This window comes from Sorex fumeus, unplaced genomic scaffold, assembly GCF_029834395.1.
Source record: "Sorex fumeus unplaced genomic scaffold, SorFum_2.1 ptg000047l, whole genome shotgun sequence".
NCBI lineage: Eukaryota > Metazoa > Chordata > Mammalia > Eulipotyphla > Soricidae > Sorex > Sorex fumeus.
Window position 1 is genome coordinate 38,441,335 of NW_026606104.1, and position 19,672 is coordinate 38,461,006.

At 50.6% G+C, this 19,672-nt stretch overlaps 1 protein-coding gene across 1 annotated transcript in view; it reads left to right on the plus strand.

The window, feature by feature from the left end:
- Nucleotides 1-403: 403 nt before the first annotated feature.
- The window catches only part of ALPL (alkaline phosphatase, biomineralization associated), a 57,355-nt gene continuing 38,086 nt past the window's right edge, over nt 404-19,672 (plus strand). The window contains exon 1 of the mRNA XM_056122842.1: nt 404-549. The gene's annotated coding sequence lies outside the window, so the exon portion shown is untranslated. The remainder of the gene's footprint in view (nt 550-19,672) is intronic.

Below are 19,672 nucleotides of genomic sequence, written 5' to 3' on the forward strand. Positions count from 1 at the left end.
GAGGGACAGACCAGACAGAGGGAGGGACAACGACGCCCAAGGAGTAACAGAAGCGGACAGTACCGCGGGTCCGCTGCTGACCCGGGTTGGATATCGGGCACCTCTCCTAGCTTGCCTGGAGCAGGCCCCGAGCACCACCGCCAACTCCCGCAGAGAGAAACAAAGAGGAGGCGAAGGGAGCGCGGGCCGCCGAGGGGCATCAGGAGCCGCGCACCGAGCGAGCGCGGGCGCCAAGCGCGCCGCATGCCCGCGGGGCCGCCGCTCGGGGCCCGGCGAGGCGCGCCGCTGCCCAGCAGGGGGCGCTCGGAGTGCGCGGCCCGACGCGCCCGCGGGGCCGGGGCGGGGGCGGGGCGGGGGCGGAGGGTCCCGCGCCGGGGCGGGGGCGGGGGGAGGCGGTCGGGGCCGCGCTGGGTCCCCGCGGCCGTCTTTATAAAGCCCGCGGGGGAGGCGGCCCCGGCAGCAGCGTCGAGCTCCCGCTTTCCCGGCACGCCGACCCCCGCCCCCAGTCTCGAGCAGGACAGACCCTCGACCTTGGCCAACTCCGCGCGGGTAAGGAAGGACACGGGGACCCCCGCGGCTCCCGGCGACCGCGCGCCCCGCTGCAGCACGCGCGCTCCGGCTGCAGGTTGGACGTGGCGGTCCGGCGCTGCAGGCTGAGCTCTCCTGCGCCCCGGCTCGCGGCCCGGGAGCACCGTCCTCGGGCCCCGCTCGCTCCGTCTGCCGCGTGCGCGGACACCGGGCAACCCCCGGGCCATCCCCGGGGTTGGAGATGGAGGGAGCCGCTCCCGGGCCCACACGCTCCCGCCTGTTGCTTCGTCTCCGGGGGAGGGGGCTGCAGCGTCCCGGTGGGGGTGGGGGGGTTCAAAGGAACTGGGGGGCTGAGAGCGGGCGAGGGGAGGGAGGAGACGGACCCGGGGCTGGAGGAGTCACCGGGAATGAGGAAGGGGCGCTCAGAGGAAGAACAGGAACTGCAGCCTCCACGGAGCCCCCAGGCTGCAAGGAGAACCCCCTCTCCCCCGCCCAGATCACCCCCACTCTCCCCCCAGGCATGCACAGGTGAGGTTGGTCGCCCAAGGGGGTTCGCGGGCTCAGTTTAGGTAAGAAAGAGTTAAACTCGTGGCCGCAACGGGAGGGCGGGAAGCGGAGGGAAGCCTCTTTCTCCCCCAACTTTCCCCCCTGACCCCTTTTCAGTACTTAATGGGGCTGGGAGGAGCGGGGGAAACCCTGCAGATCAAAAGCCCGGGTGGTTCTCAGGCCTGAAAGGGCCTCGGAGCCCTGGGAAAAACTCAGATTCCGCGGGGGCGGACGGGGTTGGCTCCGCACGATGAAGATGAGGGCCAATGAGGACAGAAAGTCGCCTGTGAGCCGGACCCCACCCACACTTCCTGCATCACCGTCGCATTATACAGAGGGTTTCAAAAGTCGGAGAGGTTGCGTGGGGGCCCGAGGGGTTGTACAGTGGGTAGGGCGTTTGTGCTTCACGGGGCAGATCCTAGGTTGGATCCCCAGCAGCACCCCAGAAAGTCTCCCAGCACGGTTGGGAGTGATCCCTGGGTGCAGAAACACCCGAGTACCACCGCCGGGTGTGGGCCCCACAAAACAGAAACTCCCAAAAAAGTGGGGTGCACTTAAGGAAACAAATGGTGAGTTCAGCGTTCAAGCTAGTCTCAACCACAGCCTCAGTCTACTGCGACAGAGGCAGGCTAGACCTTGGTTCCTTCTCCTGGCCGTTTGGAGTGCCGCCTCTCCTCATCCAGACCTCCCTTCTTCAAATCTTACCCTTCCCTTCGGCGTTGCCCCTCTCCCCCTGCCCACCTTTCCCTCCCTGAGTTCCATCTGTACCTCTGAACCTGGAGGGGAACTGGGCTTGGCTGTTCGGTAACCCCCCCAGTAGGACAGGCTTGGGGAGGGCCACCGTGGCCCTGAGCCTCCTTTCTGATGGGGACTATATCTCCAAAAGAGTAAAGCCTAAAGGGGACCAGAAACCTAAAGAGGACGGCTTGCTCCCACGAAACAGTCTTCGCACCACGTGTGGGGAAGGCAGCAGCAAACACGACTCTCTTCTGACGTTTGGGTAAAGTTTTTCTAGGTTTTGGTACTGACAGTTCAAAACCAGAATCTGGCAGTTAGCCAGGGCAGGGATCAAACTGCAGTAACATGAGTCAAATGGGTGAGCATTTGTGCTTTATTAAAAGACGTGGGGGGCTGGAGCGATAGCACAGCAGGTAGGGCATTTGCCTTGCACGCCACCAACCCGGGTTTGATCCCCAGCATCCCATATGGTCCCCTGAGCACCGCCAGGAGTAATTCCTGAGTGTATGAGCCAGGAGTAAACCACTGTGCATCGCCGGGTGTGGCCCAAAAAGCAAAAAAAAAAAAAAAAAAAGACATGGTGGGCTGTGGGGAGCTCAGTGAGCAAGAACACATCCTTCCGCATGCAGGAGCCCTAGGTTTAATCCTTCCAGCTCTGCAGAGTCCTGAGTGCCCCACCCCCAAACCCAACCAGGTGTAGTCCCCGAGCCCCATAGGGTGTGACTCCCAAAGAGTTGAATTTAAGACTGAACAGAAGGTGCCTCTCTGTGTGTGGCCTGGGATAAGTTCTGCCTAGTGGCCTAGTCTCTACCTCATGGGGTCGATGATTGGATTGACCTGAACCTGAGGGTCAATCAAATGCTCCAGATGGTGAGGGCTGTGATCTGCGTGTGTGTGTGTGTGTGTGTGTGTAGTGGTCAGCCAGCGCCCATATGGAAGGAAATAATGATTGTAGTCCACTCTAATGAATGCCAGCAGGAAATGCAGTGCTGAGACAGGTTATGTCACGGCCTCTCTACCCTACCAACTCATCAGCTGCCTCTGCCTTTGCCCTGCACACTCCCTGACCAGCAGTGCTATACATACAGGGAGCTGTGTGCAGGGAACAGTCTTGGAGCTGGGCTCTTCCCCAGTGCACCTTCCCCTGTCTGCTACACCACCGGATGGCCCATTTGGAAATGGGGCGATGGTAAACTCCAGTCCTCTCCTGTCCTCTGACTTCTCTACTTGATGCTGCCTGCAAGCTCCCTGAAGTCCTCACTTGATGTATGGAAAACTCAGTCTTGGAGAGGGGAAGGTGAACTGGGACGCTGTCTAGGAGCTGGGGCTGGACTAGAGCATCTAGAATTAAAAGTCAAGGGAGCTGGATGCTGTACTCATCTCTGGGACTGAGATCTCCTTTTCTCTTTGAGTTTGGGCCACCCCAAATCAGTAGGTGGGGCTTGCTGCTGACACTGCTAGGGCACTAGGTGGTGCCAGGATTGGATTGAATTTGGAACTCCTGCATGCAAAAGTGTATAGTCCAGTTGAACTGTCTCCCTAGCTGGGTGAGGCCCTTAATCCAGTCGGAAAGGGAGGAGCTGTCCATATAGCTCTTTTTTTTGTTTGTTTTTGTTTTGTTCTTGTTTTCGGCCACACCTGGTGGTGCTCTGGGCTTTACACTCTGGGATCCCACCTGGAGGGCTCAGGGAACTGGATAGGTTCTGGAGATTGAATCCAGGGCAGAGGCATGCAAGGCGAGTGCCCTACTCATTGCATTATAGCTCTAGCCCTAGAACCCAGAGTTCTTTCCTTGAAACTGGTTCAGGACAGGGAGACAGTGCAGTGGTTTGGATGTGCCTGGGTTTGGCCCTGGGTTTGATCCTTAGCACCTCAGGGCCTGCCGAGTATTGCTGGGTGAGGCCCCTGTGCGCGGTCAGGGTGACTCTGGTGGTCCCTGGCACCCAGGGCAGCAGCAGCACCACATCCTTGGATCCTATTGAGCCACTTGACTTAGTGGGCCAAGTAGGTTGGCCAAGCATTGCTGGAAGCCACCCCTCCCACCCCTCCAAGAAAAAGTAAAATAAATAGGTCCAGTTGGAGTTAGTAGTACAAAGCTCAAAACTTGAAGAGAACATTGCAGGGCGGGTGAGTGAGTGGGCTGGGCTGAAAACTGGCACTCAGGAATCTCCGCGTGGCCGCAGGAATGCTGACTCAGCTCCCGGAGTGCTGCCCGTGTTCAGGCTGGAGCTGCCTGCGCTCTGTGGCTCTCTTAGAGAGGGGCTCGCTTTGAGTTTCTTGGGATGGGGAAAGCAGTGAGGGTCAGGGACCATGCCTAGAGCCTCATCCATGGCAAGGGATGGGCTCTGCCACCGAGCTGCCTGGTGTGACCTCCCTTTCAGCAGGCCGTGGGGTCGTAGCTTGCAGATGCATTCTTAGCACTACTGTGTGACCTTAGGCAAGTCATTTCCCCACTCTGAGCCTCAGGGAATCATGGGACGTGGGTTAAAAATGTACTGGCAGCGTAGCTGTAAAGAGAAGCAAGATCATATAAATGACTTTCAGTGTTCATGTTGATGGTGGTCATTGAGACATTGATACTTCCTGGGGGGCAGTGTGGGTGCCGCTTGATTTCACCACCCCCAGACAATGCCGATGAGCCAGGGTGGAATTTGGGGGCCAGCACGTGTGTCCTAAAGCGGGTCGCTTTGCCTCTCTGAATGTTGGATTCGTAGTAAGCCCTCAGCAACTTTTATGTGATGACTTAATCTCCGAAGAGCAGTCAGGAACAGTCCTTATTTTTCCACCTCTCCCTACTACCCCCCAGCATTTTCATAATTGCTCCCAGAAAAACTTCATGCTTAAACTTTTCCATGCGGAAATTCTCAGCCTCCGCTGTGGCATGAAATCAATTGTTTGCATTTAATTTGACTTCTCAAATGAAGGGGTAAAATTTGAGAAGAGGGTAGGGGGCAGGGGGAAGGAGAAGAGGAAAATGAAGTTAAACCAGATGTGTTTTTGTTTAACTGTAGGATGGTGGTTAAAAATTGCCCGAGCATTACCATCCTGCTTTCTGAATTCCTGTAACTGGGAGTCGGGTTTCTCTAAAAATTGTAGTGTTCCTTCCTGACGAGTATGGACTTGTTCCTCCCCATTATTATTACTATTTTATGTTCATCGCGGACACCACAGAGTACTGGCCAGCGAGAAGACCTCACAGATGCTGAGGCTTTCAGACCTAGAAGGTCATTAGAAGCTGGCTTGAACAGCATGCTCCCAGGCCAGAGACCGCCCCAGAGAGGGGAAGGGGCCGCCCCGGAGTCCCCCGCACTTCTTGGAGCAGAGTTGGACTGAAATTCAGACTTCTGACTTTTAAGATCTTTGACCTTTCCTAAAGGAACTATTACCTTTAATTTGACATCTCATTTCCATACATATTCCTTGTATATCTTTTTTTTTGGGGGGGGCGTTGGATTACTCACTGCTCTGTTCTTGGGGGATTGTTTTCAGCTGTGCTGGGGGACAGACCATACAGGGCCTGACATCAAAAGCATGTGATCGACTTCCACAGTCAGTCATCTCCCCACTCTCAATTTGCTTTTCTTTTTTTTGGGGGGGAGGGGGGTTTGTTGGGACACACCTGATGGTGCTCAGAGCTTACTCCTGGCTCTGAACCCAGGGATCATTCCTGACACTGCTCTGAGAACCATATGTTGTGCCAGGATTGGACAGGGTCTGCCGTGTGCAAATCAAACAACTTAACCCCATGCTATCTCTCTGACGGTCCAACTCTTGGTTATTTTGAGGGGATCAGGGGTTTGGCTTGCACTCAGGTACTCGGCTCTCCCTGGCTCTCCCCATTTCTCTGCTGCACAGTGGTCCCTCAGGGTGTTTCTTGGAACAAACCATCTTGGAAGAAGAAACGATCTAGACCTTGGCCTAATCTCTACTGCCATCTCTCTGCTCCCCACCCCCACCCCCCAGCTGCTTTCCTTTGAAAATTCTTAAGTACTACCTTGAAAGACTTATCATGTGACTCTTTGTTCACTCACTTGCTTGCCTTTGACTTGTACAAAACAGCAGGGTGGGTCCTCTGAGATCGTGGTTAAGGTGCTTAGATCTCGCCCCTATTCCTCTGGGTCTCTTGTTAGCTAGTCACTGAACTGTATCAGGTTTGGTTTGTGTGAGCATCGTTTGATTTTTCTCTTCCCCCACCTGTCTCTACTTGGATGCAGTCCATCTGTTAACACAGCAGTTGATAAAACTCACTCCTGTCGCCATCTGGGAAGAAAGAGTTTCAGTCAGCTCTTCCTGTGGGCGCCCCTTCCCCTAAGCACCTCTGAGCTGCTGTCCTCTTGGCCTTATTAGGGAGCGCTTTGTCCCATGGCTGCGAGTTGAGACTCCAGCCGCACACATGAGAGCACATGAGAAACCAGTGGCATAAAAAAACATCAGTGGGAGATAATAGACACCATCCTCTACCCTTGCCAGTGCCTCACCCCCACAGCCCCGCCAATACTGCTTTTATCCTCCAAAGAAAAGTGACACAATCCATCTTCCTGCAGGAATTCCTTTCTTCCTTATTCTGAAATCATTAAAAATTGTGTTGTAGTGTAGAGAGTGTAGTGAAAACACATGGTTGGCATGCAAGGCCCTGCCCCTGGCACCATCAGGTGTAACTGACAGCCCCCAAGCACTGCTGGGTGTGACCCCTGCAGTCCCCAAGCAGTTCCAATGGCACAGTTCCTAATACTGCTGACTCTTGTCAGTCCAACTCTGCTGGGGTGGCCTTGGGCACTGGAGGACTGCTGGGTGTGATCATCACAAAACATAATGGGGCCAGAGAGATAGTACAGTATGCAGGGTGCTTGCCTTGCATGTTGCTGACCTGAGTTCAATCTCTAGTACTGCATATGTGATAGAGCATAGAGCACAGAGCAAGGAGTAAGCCCTGAGGAGCATCACCAGGTGTGACTCCTTCCAGCAAAAAAAAAGAAAGAAAAGTATATATCTTGATATACATGATGTTACTTTTTGGTTTTGATATTTTTGTTTCTGAGTCACATCTGGCAGTGCTCAGGAGCTATTGTAGACTCTGATCTTGAGGATTGTTCCTGGCAGTGCTCAGGGGACCAGGGGGTGCTGGGACCTGGGCCATTCCATGAAAATGCAGACTAAGCATGAACTCTGAGTCCTGATTTTTTTTTTTTTAATGGGCTAGGAATGTGGCTGAGCAGTAGAGCCCTTACTTTGCATGTGTGAGGTCCTGGTTTTGATCCCTGGCACCACAAACAAAACAAATAGTACTTGATACTGCAGCTTTAGTTAACTCACAGAGATAAACAGGATTCCTCAAAGCACCTCTCAAGCTTGTGCCTGTATCAGCTGAGGTTTTGTGAAAATGCTACGTTTCAGTTGTTCCCTTTCTTTGAATTCAGGATTAACTTTTCAGGACTATCTGTCAAGAAACCAGCTCATCAGTTTGAATGACCATAGCATTGAGCTTGCTCTCCTTCAATTTACGGAGAAGGAAACTGAGGCTCATTGTAGAGTCGAGTAACTTTCTCAAGGGTCACAACTAGGAAATGGAATGAGACCCAAATCCTGATCTCATGCCCTCGTGCTGTATATTATCTGTTTTCAGAGGGATCCTTTGTCTTGTGTTTTGTAAGGTGAAATGGGGTGGAAGGCTGCAGAGGGAGGGGACCAGGGACAACTACTACTCGTTGGGCAGGCTTGGCAGGTGTCCCTTCTCCCAGGCAATAGGTTTTAGCCTGGACACCTCCCCTTCTAACCAAGAAGGGAAGGGATGATTCTGTCAGAAAGCATTCAGAAACCCAGAGCAGTCTAGATTTACATCCTGGCCTTACCATTTCATTTCATTTCTTGTGATCTTTACTATGTATTTATTTTTGTTTTTTTAAATCCACATCCAGCAGTGCTCAGGGCTTACTCCTGGCTCTACTCAGGGATCACTCCTGGTGGGGCTGAAGGGACCATATGCAGTGCCAGGGATCCAACTTGACCCACGCTGTGCAAAGCAAGTGCCTTAGCCATTAGACTGTCCCTCTGATCCTCTGAGACTTTTCATCACCCTTCCTTGGAGATACTGAGGGAGAGCTTAGGACCTTCCTGGTTCCTGTATGAAAATAGTTGGCATGCATGCCACCACTCACCTATCCTGCACCTATACCAGACATCACTAATACTGTTCACTCATACATTCTTAATTCTAAAAAAAAAAAATTAAAATTAAAAAAAATTTCTTTGACCACAACCAGCAATGCTCAGGGCTTACTCCTGGCTCTGCATTCAAGGATTCCTCTGCATTGCAGGGCTTGGAATCATATGTGGTGCCAGGGAACTAACCTGGTCGGTTATCTGCCAGGCAAAGCGCCCTAGCTGCTGTATTATTTCTTCAACCCATCCTCATGTCTTTTTTTTTTTGCTTTTTGGGTCACACCTGGCGATGCGCAGGGGTTATTTCTGGCTCTGCGCTCAGGAATTACCCCTGGCAGTGCTCAGGGGACCATATGGGATGCTGGGAGTTGAACCCAGGTCGGCCGCGTGCAAGGCAAATGCCCTACCCGCTGTGCTATTGCTCCAGCCCTGTCCTTTTTAATGCAGTCTTCCTAGAAGCCCAAGTGACTACTGAATGTAGACTAGTAAGATTAAAGGATATCCTGGACAGGGTTGGGAGCTAGGTCAAGGGGTGGACCACATGCCTAGCATATGAAGGCCCAGTGTTCAGTGCCCAGCACTGCATACCATGTCTCACCAACCCTCTCTCAGCACCTGCGCGTGAGTGTGGTCCCTATAAAAAAGAGTTAAGAATTTCCAGGAACAATTTAGATTTATTCATTTATGTGGCTGGGATAGAGGAGGGCCAGGTCTGGAGGTTAGATCAGAACTTACCACTGGGGGGTCTGAGAGATGGTGCAGGGGTTCTGGTGCCTGTCTTTTCTGTAGACTGACCCCTGTTCATCTCTGGTACTACATAATGGTCCCTGATCACCCCAAGGGGTGACTCCTGAGCTCAGCGGGGTATAGCCCTTGAGGGGCTGGAGAGAGTATAGCTGACAGGGTTCTTACCTTGCCTAAGGCCATCCAGGTTTTGATCCCCATCACCCCGTATGGTCCTCAGCCCACCAGGGGTGATTCCTGAGCCCAGAACTAGGAGTCAGCCCTGAGCACAGCCAGATGTGGCACAAACAAACAAGCAAAGGAGTAAATAATCCCTGAACTGCCGGGTATGGTCCTAAAACAAAAAACAAACCAGGAATGGGGTGGGGACCTTTCCCGGGGCACGCACAGAGATGCTCCAGTTCTGTGGCAAAGAACACTGGTTTCTGGGGCTGTGCACAATCCAGTCTTTACGAGTGAAAAGGAATTGGGGGAGTTTCAGACATCCTGAAGCGTGTCAGTAACCCTTTCCTATACCCAAATGCAATAAAGTCAAGAGTTGTAATAATAATGGTGGTAAAAGTGACAGCTACTGAATCTTAATTACCAAGCCACAAGTTCAAGTGCTCTATATACATTCATACCTTTACTCCTGATCACAGCTCGTTTTTGTTTATTTTTGGCTTACTCCTGGCTCTGGGCTCAGGATCACTCCTGGCTGTGCAGTGCCAGAGATGGAGTATAGTGCTCTACCCGCTGTCCTCCCTCTCTGATCCAATTTTTTCAAACAAGTTAAATGACTCAGAAATGAGATCATTTGCCCGAAAGTACTTTCTCAAATGCGGTCAGGAAAGTTAAAAAAAAAAAAAAACTAGACTCAGAATAGATGAATTTCTTAAGAATTATAAAGAGCTTTGGGAGGGCGAAGAGGGTGGGAGACAGCTGCTAGACTGAGTCGTGATTTGCTTGCACCTGGCTCAATCCCTAGCACTGTATGGTTTCCTGAGTACCACCAGAAGTGACCCCTAAACCCCAAGTCACGTGCTCCTTCCCTTTTTGTAAATTGTTCTGTTCTGTGCTTGGTGATGTTCAGGTGCTGTGTGTGTGTGTGTGTGTGTGTGTGTGTGTTGTGTGTGTGTGTGTGTGTGTGATGCAGTGCTGAAAGGTGGCCGTCATGCAGTGCTGGAAATCCAACCCCAGGTTTTCTGCATGCAAAGGCATGTGCCCTTAGAGCTTTTTCTCGAGACTCAATCATTTAATTTAATTTATTTTAATTTTGATTTTTTTTTGGGGGGGGGCTGGAGTGATAGCACAGCGGGTAGGGTGTTTGCCTTGCACATGGCCGACCCAGGTTCCATTGCTCCCTCCCTCTCGGAGAGCCTAGCAAGCTACCGAGAGTATCCCACTCACATGGCAGAGCCTGGCCAGCTCCCCGTGGCGTATTTGATATGCCAGAAACAGTAACAAGAAGTCTCATAATGGAGACGTTACTGGTGCCTGCTCGAGCAAATCGATGAACAGGAGGACAGTGCTACAGTGCTACAGGGCTTTGAACAACAGCTGGTGCTGCTCAGGGCTTGCTCCTAGCTATGTACTCAGGGATCACTCTTGGAGGGGATTGGGAGACCATATAGGATGCTGGAGATTGAACCTGGGTTGGCCACATGCAAGGTCAGAGCCCTAACCACTGTACTCTGGCGCACAATCTTTTAATTCTGTCTGCTTATTTATCTTTTTTTTTTTTAAATATTTTATACTTCCACTTTTATCTCCCTCCCCTCCGCCCCTTTCTCTTCATCAGGTAACTTTCTATTATTCACATTCATGGGTCTCTCTTTTTGTGGGGGTCAGGGTGAGGAGTGGCATTAGATGGTACCTGGTAGTACAGAGGGGTAGTACAGATTCCTGCCTCTGCTCAGGAGTGACCCTTGGCGGTGCTCAGGGGACCAGATATGGTGCTGGGAATTCAAAGTAAGATCATGGCCACCACAAGGTCCTGACTACTATCTCTTAACTCCTGGTTTGTCTATTTGGGGGGTTTGACACCTGGAGTGTGGGGATAGGGTTTAGGTCCCGCAGTGATGAGGACAGATCTAGGATTCCGCATGCTCTAATCCCTTTGAGTCATGTTCCCTGTTCATTAATTTTATGTCCTTATCTTGACTATTAAGGTGAAATCCAGTGTTTGTCTTTTTCCTTCTGATTTATTTCCCTTCTGCTCAGTTTCCTCCAGCATCTTCTGTTCTATTACAAATGGAAACTTTCATCTTTACAGCTGAACAATGACTGTCCCATTGAAAAAATGTCACATCTTGAGCCATGTATCTATCCAGGGGTGCCTTATTAGCTATTGGAGGAATAACGGGGAAATGCTGGCATGAATGTGATGAATGTGATGCTCCTCTTTTTTTCTTTTGAAAACGCCAGATGGCAGTTTTACAGTTTCATAAAGACAGTATAACACACCCAATGACTTTGTTTTCTTCATTCACTGTGCAGCCTGCCGTCAGGATTGGTGACTCAGTGGCCAGCTGGGCTGCTCATTCCGTAGTTGCTTTGCGATTTTTGCTTTTTTTGGGGGTGGGGGATCACACCCAGAGATGCACAGGGGTTACTCCTGGCTCTGCACTCAGGAATTACTCTGGTGGTGCTCAGGGGACCATATGGGATGCTGGGAATCGAACCCGGGTTGGCCATGTGCAAGGCAAACGCTGTGCCCGCTGTGCAATCGCTCCAGCCCCAGCTTTGCGATTTTTGAAGGAGACATGGGGAGCGATCTCCCACAGGAAGATTTGTTGCCCCTCTGGCTGAAGTGGGCAGGCCTGTGTGTGTGCTCCTCCCCTCCCTGGGTGGAGATCCATTGGTCCGGGTCCCTGGGGCCTTCCCCACAGCACACCCTGAGACGGCCCAGAGAGGGTGTGACCAGGCCCTGAAGAGATTTCCAGAAGGGAGACCAACCTGCCTGTCATCCCAGCTGGGATTGCCCGGCCTGGCTGCCCACCGCTGACATGGACCACCCTCCCTGCCCATAGGGATTGTTCACAACAGCTCTGAGGGAGGGAGGAGTTTCCAGGGAGACCGAAAGGACACTTAGAGAGGGCAAGGAACTGACCCAGAGCGACACAAGTGGACACAAGCTGGTCAGTGGAGCTGAAATTCCAGCCAAGAATCTGGGGTCTTTGCTTTCTGCCTCCCAGTTGACTGAGTAGGCTGGTTTGGACTCGGATGAGGTGGGATGGGGCTGTCTTGGGGCTATCTGGTCCAGAGATCCAGGATTGGACCCAGTTGCTTTTGTTTAGTCTAGTGAGACCGGTAGTTGTTGCATTCCTTATCAGTGCTGAGATCGAACCAGGGTTTCCTACAGGCAAAGCCCGTGTGACCGCAACCCTTGGAGCACTCTCCCTTGCCCCTTTGTTCCATCTTTATCAGAAGGGCAGAAGAGGAAAGGGATTTGGCAGCGGTCACACATGAGCAGTGAAGCTAGAGTTTGAACTTGAGCAGCCTGGCTTCAGCATGTGGGCCCAGGATCACTTAGTGAATATTAGATCCATTTCTGTAGGCCAGATGTGAAGACTCATCTTTGAACCTGCTGCTTCTTTCAGAGCTAGACTCGAGAAGGGGGGTGGGGAGGACTCAAGAGGCGTTAAGCCTCTGGCGCAATGGACTACATGACCCGCCCGATGCCCCGAGCCAAGGAGTGAAGAGTTTAATCTGTTCCCAGTGATTCCTGGGGGGCAGGAAGGGCAGTGGAAGTGGGGGCAGTCTGGGTGCCTTCAGGATCAGGGTCAGGAGGAGGTCAGTGCCGTTATCTAGGCTGGAGCCACGTTCCTTCAGAACCTGAAGGCATTGACCCGAGCCTGTTCCAGCAGGTTGGGCCCAGGGCCTGGACCTCTGACTTTCTCCCCAGCTCCAAGTCTTCGTGGGGTTCGGAGAGTCAGACACCCGGCTTGTGTGAGACTTTTGCTCTGAAATTTCCTCCCTCAGTACCCACCTCCCTGGGCCGACCCTCCTGCCTGCCCACTGTCCCCTTCGAGAGGAAGCAGAGCCTTTTCTTTTGGGCAGCACTTGAATGACAGTGTTTTCTGACTGGCCCCAGGCCAGGCTGGGCTCAGCTGTGCAATCGAGCCTGGCGCTAGGGCTCTGGGCCGGGCTGCCAACCCGCAAGGATGGTGACAGACTCCAATCAGGAGCGTGAGATGGGAGCACGGTGCTTTCGAGGGGCCAGAGCACAGGCCATTTCTGCGACCGATGTGGCACTGGCATCAGGCTTTGTTCCCTTAGTGTCTGGAATGGCACCTGGTTGGGGATGAAAGGGAAATTCCTGGTGGTGTGGCTTTTTTTTATTCTTTTTGATTCTTGGGTCATACCCTGTGGTGCTCAGGATTTAATCCTGACTTTACTCAAGGGTTACTCCTGTTGCTGCTTGGGGACCATATGGGATGCTGAAGATCAAATCCAGGTCAGCTGCATGCAAGGCAAGTGCCCTATATGCTGTCCTATTGGCTCTGGCCCTAGGAGTGGCTTATCTTGTCAGCTCACCTTGTGTCTGCTTCTTGCAACCTGTTGCAGGAATGAGGGAGGAAGCCAAGTGGTGAAGGGTGAAAAGATGAGGCGCACAGACACTCTGAAATGCATGCATGCTTCCTGCAGCAGACATTTCCTAAGCACCCTTGCCTGTTAGTCTCAGGGTAAGGTTCCAGCATTCTCGGAGGAATCTGGTTTGTGCTTTTCTAGCCTCGGCTTGTGGGGAGAGGGTTGTAGAAGAGATGCATTCAGAGTCTCAGGGATGGAGAGCACCTCGAAACCCAGCCTGGCCAGAGTGACTACAGGGAATTCTGGAGGAAGCTGTTTGTTTTCTACAATAATCGTGCACTGAGCATCTGCTGGAGGCTGGTGTGGGTCTCCTGCGGTGTAGTGCAGTGAACCCCACCAGGTCTTTCTGGAGCGAGTGAAAATAGAGAAAGGGAGGTTGGAACCTTCCAGAGGGTGAGGAAGGCACTCAGGCTGGGGCAGCTTGGGGGAGTGCCGATGGGAACTTTGTCACCCAGAGGGACAGGGAAAGACCTCCCAAAGTGGTAGCCTTTGCACTGCTGAAATAAACTGAGCTTGGACCTCAGGGGACCATGGTCCAGGCAAGGAACAGCCAATGCAGGATATAGTGGACAGGATTCTCACCTTGCACACAGCTGACCTGGGTTCGATCCCCAGCACCACATATGGTTGCCTGAGCACTGCCAGGAGTGATCCTTGAGCATAGAGCCAGGAGGAAGCCTTGAGCACTGTCAGGCATGGCCACCCCCCAAAAAAGTTTGAGGGTCACAAAGAAAGTTCTAATAGACTGAATCAGACGCTTTGCATGCAGGAGGTCTGGGTCATATGCCTGGCACCAATGTGATTGGGGTGACCCGCACGAGCACCAAGCCTAGAGTATGCCCTGAGCAGTTCTGAATGCTGCTCACAAATTCCCCAACCCCAACCCCCATAAAAAAGAGAAAAAGTTCAAGCAGATGTTGCTTCCACCCTGATAGGTGTAAGTAAGCTCTGTGGGGCCCCCGAGATGGTAAGTGTCCCCAGGTCACAAAGGGGAGGGGAGAAACTGAGTCAAATGCAAGTACCATCCTGAGTCTGGGCTTCGCTTTCACTTGCCTTTTGAATTGGTAGTTATTTATCTATATATGTGGGGGTGAGGGGGTTGGCTAGACCTGGCGGTACTTGGGGCTTACTCCAGCTCCATGCTCACTACTGGCAAACTCAGGACACTGTGGTTCCCAGGATCGAACCTTGGTCAACTTTCGTGCCAGGCAAGTGCCTGCATGTACTATCATTATGTTTTATTTATTTATTTATTTGCTTTTTGGGTTACACCCGGCGATGCTCAGGGGTTACTCCTGGCTCATGTACTCAGGAATTACTCCTGGCGGTGCTCGGGGGACCATATGGGATGCTGGGAATCGAACCTGGGTCGGCCATGTTGGCTGCGTGCAAGGCAAACGCCCTACCCGCTGTGCTATCGCTCCAGCCCCTGTACTATCATTCTGGCCCTTCTGTATTGTTTTGTTCAGTGCTGGGGATGGAACCCAGGTCTCTTGCATGCAAGTCATGTGCTTTATGCTGACTCACATCCCTGGCCCTAATTTGTAATTAATAAGTGACTGGATTTTTTTTTTCTTTTTGTGGCGCCAGGGATCAGACCCTTAACTTTTGAGCTACATCCCTGGCCCTGTTTATTTTTATTAATATTTTGTATTAGTATTATAAATTTTAATGTATTCTTATCATTTGGGCCTAGTGTTACATGTCAACTGATTTTACTTTGATCAGTAAGTTCTTTAGGGATGTCTTAAGTTTTGGAGTCTGCGGAATTAGTCATCCTTTAAAAAAATGTAATTTCTGACTTGTACTGTGGACAGAATGTGGAATCTGTAAACTTGTTATTTAAAATGTGATCCCTGCTTTATGGCCTCATATGTGATTCATTTTTTAAATGTTCGTGTGTTACTGAAAAGAATGTGTGTGTAGTACTGTTTCAACCATCCTGCATTTGAATTTCAATATGTTCTTTTTTTTCCTCTCATTTTAATGCTTTGTTGTTCTTAATTTTTTGGGGGGGTGGGGGAGACGGGACATACATACCCAGCTGTGCTCAGGGGTTACTCTTGGCTATGCACTGTGGAGTTACTCCTGGTAGGGCACAGGGAACCGTATGGTATGCTGGGGATCAAGTTCAGGTCAGTCATGTGTAAGGCAAACACCGTACCTGTTGTAACACAACTCTGGCCCCACTTGTCCATAAATTTTAGTAGTTTTACCTACAGAAAGTAGCATGTTCTCATATCCCTCACTCCCTCTTCCATCAGCTTTCATAACTACCAACATTCTCTTCAATCCTAATATCACATTCAAATTGTCTAGATATTTTAGTTCTTAGTTAATATAGTATATGCTCTCCATGTTCTTCTCTTTTATCTGAGAAATTACATAAGCCAGAGGCTCCCAAACTTCTTTGGCCGAATGCCTCCTTAAAATTATTCAAGGACTGGAGAGACAGTACAGTGGAAAAAGCACTTGCCTTGCATGTGGCTGACCCAGATTTGATTCTTGGCATGCGATATGGCCCCCTGAGCACAGGACCAGGAGTAAGCTCTGAGCCCTGCCAGTGCCGCCCCCAAACAAAGCAAAATTTTTCAGTGCCACCCCAGCCCATGTGCCTTCTTTCAGTAAACTAAAAGCAAGCCTCTCCCCACTAGTTACAATCCAGACCATTCCCTGATTCCCATCATTCTAATGCCTCTGGGGGGAGTGATATTGCTCACTTTAGAGAAAGACAGACTTGAGTAATTTAAAATGTTTTAGTTTTAGTTTTTGTTAGCCTTTAACTTTAAGGGACAGTTTAGTTGGATATAAAATTCTGGGGTCAGGAGCTGGGGGTGATCCTACTGACTGGTCCTCAAGCACCAGCTGGCTGGCCCCTGAACAAGGAACCAGGACAGCCCCTCACCCCCAGCACTACCCATGTGGCCCAACAAGAAGAAGTTCTCCATTTAAATTCCCTTACTTTGGTTTCAAGTTGATTTTTAATGGTAAATGATTTTTTTTTTTGCATGGCAGAGCCTGGCAAGCTACCCGTGGCGTATTCGATAGGCCAAAAACAGTAACAATAACGGGTCTCATTCCCCTGACCCTGAAAGAGCCTCCAATATGGCAGTTCATTGGGAAAGACAAGTAAGGAGAGGCTGCTAAAATCTCAGGGCTGGGACAAATGGGGACGTTACCGGCACCCGCTCGAGAAAATCGATGAGCAACAGGATGACAGTGATACAGTGAAATGGTGTTTTTATATAGACTTTTAGACTGTTGTTGTCATCTCTTGATAGATGTTGCTTTTTTTTTTTTTTGCCATATCTGGCAATGCTTAGGGTTACTCCTAACCCTACACTCAAGAATCACTTCTGGCAGTGCTCTGGGGACCATAGGTGGTGTTGGGGATTGAACCTGGGTTGGCTGTGTGCAAGGCAACCTGATGTTACATTTCTGAATGTGGATTTTCCCTCTCTTTTGGTCCTTTTTCATGCAATATCACTTTGTTTTTTGGGCCACACCCAGCAATGCTCAGGGGTTACTCCTGGATCCCGCACTCAGGAATTACTTCTGATGGTTGCTTGGGGAACCATATGGAGTACGAGGGATTGGCCAAGTGCAAGGCAAACCCCTATGTGCTGATATTGCTCCAGCCCAGCAATATCACTTTTTTATAGCACTGTAGCACTTTGTTCATCGACTTGCTTGAGTGGGCGCCATTAACACCTCTGTTCGTCCCAGCCCTGAGATTTTAGCAGCCTCTCCTTTCTCATCCTTCCCAAAAGGGCCATATTGGAGGCTTTTTCAGGGTCAGAGGAATAAAATGAGGCCCGTTATTACTGTTTTGGCATATCGAATATACCACAGGTAGCTTCCCAGGCTTTGAATTATTTAAAAGAAAAACAACCCTGATCCTATGGTTTACAGTATTGTTGATGTTGCTTCCATGTATACATCACTCCAACACGACACAGAGTGCCCAAGTGCCCACTCCATCCCCTCAGGCCCCTAAGGTCTTTTTTTTTTAAAGGATAACTGCTTTTTTTTTAAAGGTTTTTGTTTTTGGGGTTTTTTTTGTTTTTTTTTTTTTTGCTTTTTGGGTCATACCCGGCGATGCACAGGGGTTACTCCTGGCTCTGCACTCAGGAGATACTCCTGGCGGTGCTCAGGGGACTATATGGGATGCTGGGAATCAACCTGGGTCGGCTGCGTGCAAGGCAAACGCCCTACCCGCTGTGCTATTTCTCCAGCCCCTTTTAATAGTTTTTCTTAATCTCCTCCCTGTCCCTTTATTGTGAAAAGACCAGTGGTTGTGCACAGCCTGGCCATCTTGCATATTCGAGGTGAGCTGGTGAGTTGTGCATGGGGTCCAGTGCTTGCGTGCTTTGCTGGCCACGCGGCTTACAGGTTCACAGCCTTCAGCTGCACTGCTCCCTGCTTGCTGGGCTGGCGCTTCCTGATTGTGACGTTCACTCAACTTTCTGTTTATTTTATCTTTGGTTTTGGACCACCTCCACCCGTGCTCAGGGTTTACTCCTAGTTCTGCACTCAGGTGTTACTCTTGGCGGGCTTGGTTCATTCCCTGGGGCGTCTCATGTAGGACAAGCGCCCTACCTGCTGTGTATCATTCAAATCAAGTACCTGTTTTTTAGTTTCAAGGTTACCTTTTTACTTAGTCACTGTACTATCTCAGTCCCCTCAAGGTTAATTTTATTGCCACCTCAATTATCTCCCTTCATTTATTTTCCTCTCTAGGGACTCCAGTTATTATTAAGTATAGTTCAGCACTTGCATGTCCATTTCTTCTTCTTTTGTGGTGCCAGGGACTGAACCTAAATCAGCGTATATTCTAGCGATGGGCGACATCCCTGTCTCCAAGTTGATGAATTTTGGCAGGGTGGGAGGGGGGTTTGGTGCTCTGAGCTCTGCTCAGGAGGGGACCTTGGCAGTATTTGGGGAACTAGATAGATGCTTTGGATTGAACCAGGGTGTGCAAAAGCCTGGACCTTTGTCCTGCCTCTCCGGTCCACCAATTTGATGACTTTTGACAAATAAGCATTATCTTAGAACTGTGTTGGCTAAACAAGATTGAAAATAGTCTCTCTCACTGCAGTGAGTTCTGTGGCCCCCTTTGCTGCTCCCACGCCAGTCATCCTGTGCTCTCTTGCCACCTGTTTGAGTGATCCGCCTGCAGGGGTATTGTTAACAGTACTCCTTATACATGACTGTATTTTGGGAGTGGGAAGGCAAGCAGAGCTCAGGGTCCTGGGGCCACTCCCTGGGGTGTTGAACAGGCAGGTGGTTCAGAGCCAGGGCCCTAGGATGTGAAATAGCTTTGGCTGCCATGCGTTATACCAGAATGTGCTGGGAGGACCTGTGTGGTACCAGGGTTGGAACTCAGGTCCTGGCACATGCCTAGAAGCACCCCTACCCACTGAGCTATCTCCCCAGCTTCCCGTGATTTCAGATTTTGTTGTTGTTGTTGTTTTGAGGTGTCTACCCGTGGTGTTTGGGGGTGGCTCCTTGGTACTGGTGCTCAGGGGACCATGTGGTATCAGGAATCAAATCCTGGCTCCTGCTTGCACACACTGCAGCCTTTCGAGCCGTCTCCTTGAGCCCTTTTTTAGTTGGTTTGATTCGGTTTGGGGCCCACATCTGGTGATGCGCAGAGACTCAATAGTCTGAATTCAGGTTCAATGCCGTGCCATGCCAGGGTCGCACCCAAGCCTCCCCGCCTGCAAAGCATGCGTGCTTGCCCCCGGTTTTCCTTTTTAAAACAGATATTTAGGAGTGGAATCGCTGAGTGATACATGTTTGATTCTTTTCCACAGTCACTGCACTATTTTACACGCTAATGAGCTCTTGATGAGACATCTGCTTGTTGGGGGTTTTCCAAGCACTTAAACAAATTTTGAACTTTGTAAGTTGTCTTAACTTTTGCCACTCAAGTGGTGTGCATGGGTTTAATTTTCATTTTTCTAATACAAATTTTTCTATGAGTATTTCCGTGTTTTCTTTTTTGAATAGGTTAAATTGTGTTGTTTGTGTGTGGGGTGGAAGCTCATTATTTTATTTATCAACTTTAGTTCTCAGGGGGCCGGGGAAACTGCTCAATAGTATTCAGGGACAAAAATATCCTAGTACAGCGGGTAGGGCGTTTGCCTTGCATGCGGCCCACCCGGGTTCGATTCCCAGCATCCCATATGGTCCCCCGAGCACTGCCAGGAGTAATTCCTGAGTACAGAGCCATGTCCTATGAATATTTTTCCCATTATGTCCCATAGGACATTCCCATTATGTGTCTTATCTATTTAAGTTTTTTTTCCTTTCTAAGTTTTTTTCTTGCTTTCTTAGTTTTGGTGCCACACCCAGCTGACTCCTAGCACGCTCAGGGGGCCAT